Genomic DNA, 13,350 nt, shown 5'->3' with positions numbered 1-13,350 from the left:
GGAAGAATTTCTTCGGAGAGAGAGAGAGAGAGAGAGAGAGAGAGAATCTTGAAAATTACTTCAATAGAAAAAATTACTTCGGAGGGAGAGAGAGAGAGAGAGAGAGAGAGAGAGGGAATCTTGAAAATTACTTCAATAGAAAAAATTACTTCGGAGAGAGAGAGAGAGAGAGAGAGAGAGAGAATCTTGAAAATTACTTCAATAGAAAAAATTACTTTGGGAGAGAGAGAGAGAGAGAGAGAGAGAGAGAGAGAGAATCTTGAAATTACTTCAATAGAAAAAATTACTTCGGGGAGGGAGAGAGAGAGAGAGAGAGAGAGAGAGAATCTTGAAAAATTACTTCAATAGAAAAAATTACTTCGGGGAGAGAGAGAGAGAGAGAGAGAGAGAGAATCTTGAAAATTACTTCAATAGAAAAAATTACTTCGGAGAGAGAGAGAGAGAGAGAGAGAATGAATCTTGAAAATTACTTCAATAGAAAAAATTACTTCAGGGAGAGAGAGAGAGAGAGAGAGAGAGAGAATGAATCTTGAAAATTACTTCAATAGAAAAAATTACTTCAGGGAGAGAGAGAGAGAGAGAGAGAGAGAGAGAGAATGAACCTTGAAAATTACTTCAATAGAAAAATTACTTCAGGGAGAGAGAGAGAGAGAGAGAGAGAGAGAGAGAATCTTGAAAATTACTTCAATAGAAAAAATTACTTCGGGGAGAGAGAGAGAGAGAGAGAGAGAGAGAATCTTGAAAAATTACTTCAATAGAAAAAAATTACTTTGGGGAGAGAGAGAGAGAGAGAGAGAGAGAGAGATTCTTGAAAAAATTTTTCACTAAGAAAAATAACTTCAGAGAGAGAGAGAGAGAGAGAGAGAGAGAGAGTCTTGAAAATCATTTTACTATTTTACATAGGAAGAATGACTTCGCAGAGAGAGAGAGAGAGATTCTTGAAACATTTTTCACTAGGAAGAATTACTTCGGGGGAGAGAGAGAGAGAGGAGAGAGAGAGAGAGAGAGAGAGAGAGAGAAATTTTCAAAATTAGCTTTTTCTTTAGAAAAATAATGGCTCTGTATGGATATCAATGTTCAAATATGTAATTCCACATTTCTTTTCAACTTTATTACCCTCCGCCAATAAAGATGGAAGGAGGTTATGTTTTACCCCTTGTTTGTGTGTGTGTTTGTTTGTGAACAGCTTCCTGGCCACAATTTCAATCGAAATGAAACTTGCAGGGATTAACTGTTACGTTAAAGCTGGAAATTATTAAATTTTGGAAGGTCAAGGTCAAAGATAATGGTCAAAGGTCAAGGTCAGGGTCAAGCAAAATGTCCAATTCACGTAATCAGCCATAAGTTTGGACATCGTTGTCACAGAGACTTCAAACTTGATTCATATTTGAGTGTATTAAAATCCACGCCAATTAATACACATTATGGTCAAAGGTCAAGATCAAGGTCGAGCAAAAGGTCGAGATACAAGCTGCCGTGGCGGAGATCTGCGCTCTACTGAGCGCCTCTATTAGTTATTATTATTGTTATTATTATTATTGTTGTTATTATTATTAATTATTATTATTGTTGTTGTTTTCGTTGTTGTTGTTAGAGGTTTTACTGTGCAAGTTATGTGTACCTCAGTTACGTCGTTGACCATAGTCGATACGACGCCAATTTTCCAGAAATATCTCACCTCGTTTATCTATGAACAAAAACTTCAAGTGACTATTTCTCCACATTCATTTGCCCAAAACAGGAAGTATATTTCATTCAATGTTGATGTTTGCATTTAAAGAAAATATAGAAAACCTTTCAGGAGATATAATAAACATATACGAGTTTTGTATAACAGCAGAATCATGATCATCATCATCTCCTCCTACGCCTATTGACGCAAAGGGCCTCGGTTAGATTTCGCCCAGTCGTCTCTATCTTGAACTTTTAATTCAATACTTCTCCATTCATCATCATCTCCCACGTCACGCTTCATAGTCCTCAGCATGTAGGCCTTGGGGAGGTGAGTGCGAAGAGCAGAATAGCTAAACTTATTTGTGGGGAGAGAGAGAGAGAGAGAGAGAGAGAGAGAGAGAGAGAGAGGAGCTTCCAACTCTTCTAGTACCTGGTGGAGCCCAGTTGAAAGTTTGGTGAAACTAATCTCTTTTGGGGAGTGAGTGCGAAGAGCATAAAAGCTAACATTATCTGTGGAGAGAGAGAGAGAGAGAGAGAGAGGGGGGGAGCTTCCAACTCTTCTAGTACCTTGTGGAGCCCAGTTGAAAGTTTGGTGAACTAATCTCTTTTGGGGAGTGAGTGCGAAGAGCATAAAAGCTAACATTATCTGTGGAGAGAGAGAGAGAGAGAGAGAGAGAGAGAGGAGCTTCCAACTCTTCTAGTACCTTGTGGAGCCCAGTTGAAAGTTTGGTGAACTAATCTCTCTTGGGGAGTGAGTGCGAAGAGCATAAAAACTAACCTTATTTGTGGAGAGAGAGAGAGAGAGAGAGAGAGAGAGGAGAGAGACCTATACCGTTGCGTGGAATCGCTCACTTCTGAGTACCGTAACCCAATTTGCAACGACGCTTCTGGCGAACGAGAAGATTGAGAAAAGAAGATAGAAAAAGATTAAAAAAAAAAAAAGATTTGCGGACGTTCTGGACGACTTCCATTGTGGAATATACGATGCGGAAGTGTTGGCTGACCAAAGGAAAGCCACTGGAAAGTTTGTTTTTGATCTGAAGAGACCTGTCGAATGCCTTGCGTAGGAGGGAAACCCCATTATAGACCGATAAGGCTCTGCTGACGGGCTGCCGACGCAAAGCCCGTGTCCAGCAGTAAGGCTGGGCGATCTAAGAAGAAGAAGAAGAAGAAGGCTTTACGTCTTCTGTGAGAAATGGCTGATTATTTCACACTTCTTGTTTTCTTTGGGTCAATAGAAGGAAAGATATTATGTTACGTAAATGATTTCCGTTACGGGTTCTTGTTTTCAAAGAATCGAGGGATATATTTTTGAGATTTGATTATTCCCAGAGCGATGGAAACCCTGGGTGGGCAGTTACGCTTAATTGAACTAGACGATTTTAGATGGTGTATAAAGTATATTTGCCTTTAACTTGTGGACAGTTTAGATAACAAGAAAGTCGAAATTGAATTATAATAAGATGTGTATAAGGGAAGTATTAATATCCATAGATAAGAACAAGTAATAAAGAAAGTTTTGAGGTGAACACAATTACTAAATATAGTTGAAACGTTCAATGTTTCAATCTCTCTCTCTCACACACACACACACACACATATATATATATATATATATATATATATATATATATATATATATATATATATATATATATATATATATATATATATAACAACTGCAACAAATACAGCTATTTCTAGTCCATTACAGGACAAAGGTCTCAGACATGTAAATTCTTTGCCTGGGCTTTGGCCAGTTTACATCCCCACACTGGCCAGTACGGATTGGTGATGGTGGGAGATTTTTGCCTAATCATTTACAGCAAATCAACATAGTATGGGTGACCCTGACTAGTACAGCTTGGCTATCATGGTGGTGCGCAAACCTTTTCACCACGTTAAGATATCCCCACTCAGAAAAGGATATTTCATATATATACAGTATATTTATATATATATATATATATATATATATATATATATGTATATATGTATATATATATATGTGTGTGTGTGTGTGTGTGAGTGAAAATTCTTTTACATAAATGAAACAAGGTAGAACAAAAGAATGTTATGGTTTGAAAACTATGAAGGATTGAATCATCCTTGTTTCATTAATATAGACACTTTCATTCAACAATATACATACATACATATTCCAAGGCCCTTCCCCCAAATATATACTATATTTAAACTTACTTATGGTACCCCCACCTCAATAGGGCATAGAATTGTATGGTTAAAAAAAGAATATAGAAAAGTGTGTTTTATTTCTTCCACCATCCTTTATATTCACTGCATTGTACCTTAGCAACGCAACCTTCTCATGTTTTCATCTTCCAACGCTTTGATTTCTGTTTGTCATCTTAACCTAGTGAATGATTTGCTAGTGAATATGGCCTAATGAAAGCCATTAATTATTGCCTGAAACATCTGTCAATATGCCCTGATGAAAGCCATTAATTATTGACTAAAACAGCTATCAATATGCCCTGATGAAAGGCATTAAATATTGGCTGAAACATCTGTCAATATGCCCTGATAAAAGCCAATAATTATTGGCTTAAACAGCAGACAATTTTCCCTGATGAAAACCATTAATTATTGGCTGAAACAGCTGTCAATATGCAATGGTGAAAGCCATTAATTATTGAAGGATATAGCTGTCGATATATCCAGATGAAAGCAATTAATTATTGGCTGAAACGGCAGTCAATATGCCATGATGAAAGCCATTAATTATCGGCTTAAACAGCTGTCATTATGCCCTGATGAAAGGCATTAAATATTGGCTGAAACAGCTATCAGTATGCCCTGATGAAAGCCATTAATTATTGGCTGAAATAGCTGGCAATATGCCCTGATAAAAGCCATTAATTATTGACTGAAACAGCTATTAATATGCCCTGATGAAACCCATTAATTATTGGCGGAAATAGCTGTCAATATGCCCTGATGAAAGCCATTAATCATTGACTAAAACAGCTATCAATATGCCCTGATGATAGCCATTAAATATTAGCATTAAATATTGGCTGAAACAGCTATCAATATGTCTTATGAAAGGCATTAATTATTGGCTGAAACAGCTGTCATTATGCCCTAATGAAAGCCATTAATTATTGGCTGAAATAGCTGGCAATATGCCCTGATGAAAGCCATTAATTATTGACTGAAACAGCTATTAATATGCCCTGATGAAACCCATTAATTATTGGCGGAAATAGCTGTCAATATGCCCTGATGAAAGCCATTAATCATTGACTAAAACAGCTATCAATATGCCCTGATGAAAGCCATTAAATATTGGCTGAAACAGCTATCAATATGTCTTATGAAAGGCATTAATTATTGACTGAAATTGCTATTAATATGCCCTGATGAAAGCTATTAATTATTGGCTGAAATAGCTGTCAATATGCCCTGATGAAAGCCATTAATAATTGACTAAAACAGCTATCAATATGTCCTGATGAAAGCCATTAATTATTGACTGAAACAGCTATCAATATGCCCTGACGAAAGCCATTATTTATTGACTGAAACTGCAATCAATATGCCCTAACGAAAGCCATTAATTATTGGCTGAAACAGCAGTCAATATGCCCTGGTGAAAGCCAATGATTATTGGCTGAAACAGCTGTCAATATGCAATGATGAAAGCCATCAATTATTGGCTGAACCAGTTGTCAATATGTCCTAATGAAAGCCATTAATTATTGGCTGAAACTGCTGTCAATGTGCCCTGAGGAAAGCCTTTGATTATTGGCTGAAACTGCTGTCAATGTGCCCTGATGAAAGCCATTAATTATTGGCTGAAACATCTGTCAATATGGCCTTACGAAAGCCATTAATTATTGCTGAACCAGTTTTCAGTATGCCCTGATGAAAGCCATTAATTATTGGCTGAAAAATCTGTCAATATGCCCTTACGAAAGCCATTAATTATTGGTGAAACAGCTGTCAATATGCCCTGATGAAAGCCATTAATTATTGGCTGAAACAGCTGTCATATGCCCTGATGAAAGCCATTAATTATTGGCTGAAACAGCTGTCAATATGCCCTGATGAAAGCCATTAATTATTGGCTGAAACAGCTGTCAATATGCCCTGATGAAAGCCATTAATTATTGGCTGAAACTGCTGTCAATGTGCCCTGATGAAAGCCATTAATTATTGGCTGAAACATCTGTCAATATGGCCTTACAAAAGCCATTAATTATTGGCTGAACCAGTTTCAATATGCCCTGATGAAACCCATTAATTATTGGCTGAAACATCTGTCAATATGCCCTTATGAAAGCCATTAATTATTGGCTGAAACAGCTGTCAATATGCCCTTACGAAAGCCATTAATTATTGGCTGAAACATCTGTCAATATGCCCTTACGAAAGCCATTAATTATTGGCTGAAACATCTGTCAATATGCCCTTATGAAAGCCATTAATTATTGGCTGAAACATCTGTCAATATGCCTTACGAAAGCCATTAATTATTGGCTGAAACAGTGTCAATATGCCCTGATGAAATTAATTATTGGCTGAAACAGCTGTCAATATGCCCTTAAAGCCATTAATTATTGGCTGAAACAGCTGTCAATATGCCCTGATGAAAGCCATTAATTATTGGCTGAAACAGCTGTCAATATGCCCCGGTGAAAGCCATTAATTATTGGCTGAAACAGCTGTCAATATGCCCTGATGAAAGCCATTGGTTATTGGCTGAAACAGCTATCAGTATGCCCTGATGAAAGCCATTAATTATTGGCTGAAACAGCTGTCAATATGCCTTGTTTAAAACCATTATTATTGGCTGAAACAGCTGACAATATGCCCTAATGAAAGCCATTAATTATTGGCTGAAACAGCGTCAATATGCCCTGATGAAAGCCATTAATTATTGGCTGAAACAGCTGTCAATATGCCCTGTTGAAAGCCATTAATTATTGGCTGAAACAGCTGTCAATATGCCCCATGAAAGCCATTAATTATTGGCTGAAACAGCTTTCAATATGCCCTGTTGAAAGCCATTAATTATTGGCTGAAACAGCTGTCAATATGCCCCGATGAAAGCCATTAATTATTGGCTGAAACAGCTGTCAATATGCCCTGTGAAAGCCATCAATTATTGGCTGAAACAGCTGTCAATATGCCCCGATGAAAGCCATTAATTATTGGCTGAAACAGCTGTCAATATGCCCTGTTGAAAGCCAATAATTATTGGCTGAAACAGCAGTCAATATGCCCCGGTGAAAGCCATTAATTATTGGCTGAAACAGCTGTCAATATGCCCCATGAAAGCCAATAATTATTGGCTGAAACAGCAGTCAATATGCCCTGGTGAAAGCCATTAATTATTGGCTGAAACAGCTGTCAATATGCCCTGTTGAAAGCCAATAATTATTGGCTGAAACAGCAGTCAATATGCCCTGGTGAAAGCCATTAATTATTGGCTGAAACAGCTGTCAATATGCCCTGGTGAAAGCCATTAATTATTGGCTGAAACAGCAGTCAATATGCCCTGAAGAAAGCCATTAATTATTGGCTGAAACAGCTGTCAATTTGCCCTGATAAAAGCCATTAATTATTGGCTGAAACAGCTGTCAATATGCCCCATGAAAGCCAATAAGTATTGGCTGAAACAGCAGTCAATATGCCCTGGTGAAAGCCATTAATTATTGGCTGAAACAGCTGTCAATATGCCCTGTTGAAAGCCAATAATTATTGGCTGAAACAGCTGTTAATATGCCCCATGAAAGCCAATAATTATTGGCTGAAACAGCAGTCAATATGCCCTGGTGAAAGCCATTAATTATTGGCTGAAACAGCTGTCAATATGCCCTGGTGAAAGCCATTAATTATTGGCTGAAATAGCTGTCAATTTGCCCTGATAAAAGCCATTAATTATTGGCTGAAACAGCTGTCAATATGCCCTGTAAAGCCATTAATTATTGGCTGAAACAGCTGTCAATATGCAATGGTGAAAGCCATTAATTATCGGCTGAAACAGATGTCAGGATGAATGGAATAAATGGATCAGGACAGTAATAAATTATGCCTTTTTCTTCAAAATTTTACCACTGAAGACAAGAAAAGATTCAGTAAACTAGGAAAGTGTTGCTTTAAAATAGTTGATGCCACAAGTGTTGTAGCATTTAAAGAATACTGCCTAAGAGAAAGACTGTCCAAAGAGTATAATATATGTATATATATATATATATATATATATATATATATATATATATATATATATATATATATATACCAGTCCAGTCTTGTTTATTCATGTCTAGATTTTGGCCAGTTTTCATCTCTGCGCTGGCCAGTGTGGATTGGTGATGGTGGGAGACTTTCTTGTCTGATCACTCACAGTAAACCAACCTAGTATTAGTGTCCTTAAATAGTACAGCTTTGCTGATCATGGCAATACACAAACCACTCAGAAAGGGAGTGTGTATGTATCTATATGTATATTATGTATATATATAATTTCAGTAAGGCTTTCTAATAGATTGCCCTTAATGTCAAATTTGTTTTAATTTTCTCTCTATATACATTCTGCACTTTTGAGGATATTAGTGCATCTATTACTGCGGAAAACTAAGCATTTTGCTTTTTATACCTTAAATTAGTTTAGATTTTGGATGAAATCTTTCACTGGAATTTTTTTTTTCACGTTTTTGTATAAAATATCCAGCAATGTAATGCAGTCGTCTACAGAGTGGTTGTTTACAATTAAACATTTGAAAAATTGGGCAGGATATAAATTAGAAAGCCAATATTACTGGATTTCTTTACTTAATTTATTATTATTTTTATTATTATTATTATTACCTGGACCAACGAAGTTGGAAGGAGGTTATGTTTTGCCCCCTGTTTGTGTGTGTTCGTTTGTGAACAGCTTCCTGGCCATAATTTTGATCGTAGAATAGTGAAACTTGCAGGGATTAACTGTTATGTAAAAAGCTGGAAATAATTAAATTTTGGAAGGTCAAGGTCAAAGGTCAAGGTCACGGTCAAGCCAAATGTTCAATTCACATATTCAGCAATAAGTTTGTTGTCACAGAGACTTCAAACTTGGTTCATATTATGTATGAAAATCCACGCTAATTAATATATGTTTAGGTCAAAGGTCAAGGTCGAGAAATAAGCTGCCGAGGCGAGGTCTGCGCTCTACTGAGTGCCCCTCCAATTATTATTAGCTAAGCTACAACCCAAATTGGGAAAGCAGGATGCTATAAGCCCAAGGGCTCCAATAGAGAAAATAGCCCTTTGAGGAAAGGAAATAAGGAAATAGATAAACTACAAGAGAAGTAATAAACAACTAAAATAAACTATTTTAAGAATAGTAACAATATTCAAATAAATATTTCATATATAAACAATAAAACCTTGTTTAAATAATTTATTTTAAAATCAAATCCACCCAACCTAGGATCAAGGAGGACTAGGCAATGGCTGCTGATGACTCAGCAGATAGAACTATGGGCTCACCCAAACTCCCCATCTTTATCTCACAAGGATGGTGAGGTCGCAGCGACCAAAGGAACTAACGAGTTTGAGCGCGACTCGAACCCCAGATCATGCTTTGCCAACTAGGGTTGTAGCTTAGCAAGTAAGTATTGATAATAATAATAGTAATAATAATAATAATAATAATAATAATAATAACAACAATAATAATTAATATACAACAATAATAATAAAACAATAATAACAGTAATAATAATAATATTTATAATAATAATATTTATAATAATAATAATAACAATAATAATAAACCCAGAGCTTTTGATGGTGTCTAGGTGAATATTAATATAGATATCAGATGGTTTCATAAACTTTATTGACAATCATATAAAAGTCATATCTCTTATAAAGTTAAAAATAAATTTTCAATTGTGTTATATTAGAAAAAATATCACATTTCCCGTAAGAATTTTCATGCATTCACATTGATATAATATATTATATATTGTATAATATATTATATATATATATTATATAATTAATTTCCAATGCCTCATTAAGGCACAAAAAAATATGTAACCATGTGAAGTTTACAATAGAAAAATTACATATTGTATATATTATATATAAAACAGAAAAATTTAATTTTTCAACAATATCTTCATTGTAAAAATGCATCAAGGCACAAAAAAATATGTAACCATGTAAAGTTTACAATAGAAAAATTACATATTGTATATATTATATATAAAACAGAAAAATTTAATTTTCCAACAATTTCTTCATTATAAAAATACATTAAGGCACAAAAAAATATGTAACCATGTAAAGTTCACAATAGAAAAATTACATATTGTATATATTATATATAAAACAGAAAAATTTAATTTTCCAACAATTTCTTCATTATAAAAATGCATTAAGGCACAAAAAAATATGTAACCATGTAAAGTTTACAATAGAAAAATTACATATTGTATATATTATATATAAAACAGAGAACATTTAATTTTCTAACAATTTCTTCATTGTAAAAATGCATTAAGGCACAAAAAAATATGTAACCATGTAAAGTTTACAATAGAAAAATTACATATTGTATATATTATATATAAAACAGAAAAATTTAATTTTCCAACAATTTCTTCATTATAAAAATGCATTAAGGCACAAAAAAATATGTAACCATGTAAAGTTCACAATAGAAAAATTACATATTGTATATATTATATATAAAACAGAAAAATTTAATTTTCCAACAATTTCTTCATTATAAAAATACATTAAGTCACAAAAAAATATGTAACCATGTAAAGTTCACAATAGAAAAATTACATATTGTATATATATATAAAACAGAAAAATTTAATTTTCCAACAATTTCTTCATTATAAAAATGCATTAAGGCACAAAAAAATATGTAACCATGTAAAGTTCACAATAGAAAAATTACATATTGTATATATTATATATAAAACAGAAAAATTTGATTTTCCAACAATTTCTTCATTGTAAAAATGCATAATGTACAGTAAAATACTTATAAATTATACATCTTTAACCTGTGTCATTGCACATTAATTTCAAAATAAAGAATAACAGTAAACAATAATTATATTAATACAGTATTCGAATACAACTCCCACTTAAAATTAAAAAATACATTATTAAAAATATATTGTTATACAATTGTAGGGAATGCATACATATTGGAAGGAAATTAGTTTATGAACAAAAATAATCATTCTAAATACTTTCAGATAACTCGTAATTAATGGATAAATCAATTAATTATAAACACTCATGAAATAAGAATAAAATAGTTGTGCATTGTATAAAAGTATAAAAGTCAAAATGAATTTTAAAAAGTTTAATATCAATCTTTCTGCCAGAAGGACCTTCCATCAGGACGACATGGCTATCTCACCCAAAAATAGATTTTTCCTACGTCAAAATCTGTTTAATATCAATCTTACATACATCATGCATATACCAAGGCACTTCCCCAGTTTTGCGGGGTAGCGACATCAAACAAATGAAACAAAAAAGGGGACCTCTCCTCTCTACGTTCCTCCCAGCCGGACAAGGGACTCGACCGAGTTCGGCTGGTACTGCTAAGGTGGGTAGTTTGTAGCGCTACGGCCAAGCGTCCTAATTTGCTTATTATCGCTCCGACTGTTATCTTGTATAGAATAAAAACGTTTGAAAATGGTCTACAGATCTTAAATATGTTGTGTAAGGGGGTGTCCAGGGGGGCGCAGCCCCCCTGGGTAAGGACACGGCTTTTAGCATAGGTTAGGTGGGTTTTTTAAGTTAGCTTCTCCTGTCGTACTCATAGGTAAGGAAACTGTTGCGAGGGGGGGGGGGGGCGGGATGGCGAAGCCCCCCTGGGTAAGGATACGGCTCTTAGCATAGGTTAGGTGGGTTTTTTAAGTTAGCTTCTCCCGCAAAAATCGTTTTTAGAACGACGGCCATAGTTCAGAATATTCCCGTTTTCTACGGGATCTGGCCGTCACCCTACAAAGGCTCCGCTAAGGGTTTTATTATGTTCGTCAACATGGTATATAGTGTGGCCCTTTTTCTTGATAAGGTTACCTTTGCCAATGCTTCAAAGACTATGGGAAAATATAAAAAATCAAACAAATATTGAATTATATGGCACTCTTCCTGTCACCGTGGTTTTACGTTTCAGCTTAAACTTTAAAAATACTCATTTTAAAAATGCTCTTTCTGTAAAAACTTTGAATCGAATCCCAGATGGAAGAGGAAACTACTCCCTCTTGTTAGGTTTTAGCCCATGTGAATTATACAGAAAAAAACTATTGGTAATTACGATATTCTTCCCTATGATATTATTTGGACAATTAATTTAAAGGTGTGAAAATGTTTTTGTTGAAATATTAGAAAATTGATTGACATATTGCTAGGCTTAGGTCTAGTATACGTTCTCGGTTTACTAATAGAAAGACAGCTAGACTTCAATTATCCAGGAGAGCAGGCAGGACTTAGAAATGGGTATTCAACAACTGACCATGTCCATGTAATTAACCAGCTAATGGTAAAATCAACAGAGTATGAAAACCACTGTGTATGGCATTTAAAGACTATGAGAAAGCTTTTGATTCTCTCAAAACTTCAGCAGTAATGAAAGCCCTTCAAAAACAAGGAATAGAAGAATCTTATGTTAGAAACTTGAAGATATATATACAGGAAGTACAGCAATCCTAAAACTACAGATAGTGAGAAAATTCTGATTGAGAAAGGAGTTAGACAGGGAGATCCCATCTCCCCTAAATTATTCACAGCATGACTAGAAGATAGAAGAAGTTTTTAAGAACTTAGAGTGGAAAAATGTATGAATTAATATTAATTGGGAACACCTTAATCACTTCAGATTTGTAGATGACATAGTTGTGTTTAGTTAATCATGGGAGAAATTGCAAAAGATGTTAGGAGATTTGAATAGAGAAAGCAGAATTGCAGGACTGAAAAAGGAGTATGAGTAAAACTAAGATAATGTTCAGTGAAAATGCAAAGAGACAACAAATAAAGAGTTATGGACAAACCTCTAGAGATTGTTAATGAATATACATACTTAGGGCAGACATTAAGTGTTTCCAGGACACGAGACCAAAGCTAACAGAAGGATAAGCATGGGATGGAGAGCATTTGGTAAACAAAAGGAGATTATGAAATGTAAAATGAAACTTTCTCTAAAAAGAAAAGTATTTAATGAGATAGCCATACCAGTATTAACTTATGCATCAGAAACTTGGAGCCTTACTAAAACCTTAGAATATAAGCTAGTTACAACTCAAAGTGCTATTGAAAGAATAATGATGGGAATAACACTTAAGATAAAGAATAAGAGCAACATGAATACGAAAGCAAACTAAAGTAGAGGATATTCTAACATGTAAGAAAAAGAAATGGATATGGGCAGGACATATAATGAGAATGACAGACAATAGATGGACATTAAGAATAACAGAATGGGTCTCTAGTAACTAAAGAAAGCAGTGAAAGGAAGAGAAGACGATGGATTGACGAACTAAGAAATTTTGTGGGCGTGGACTGGCATAGAAAGACCATAAACAGGCTCAAGTGGAAGGACATGTACTGTATGGGGCCTTTGTTCGTAGTGGACAAGTAACAGCTGAAGATGATATGATACACACACACACACACACACACATATATATA

Source organism: Palaemon carinicauda, chromosome 2 (assembly GCF_036898095.1).
Source record: "Palaemon carinicauda isolate YSFRI2023 chromosome 2, ASM3689809v2, whole genome shotgun sequence".
Taxonomy (NCBI): Eukaryota; Metazoa; Arthropoda; class Malacostraca; order Decapoda; family Palaemonidae; genus Palaemon; species Palaemon carinicauda.
This window is presented reverse-complemented; position numbering follows the sequence as displayed.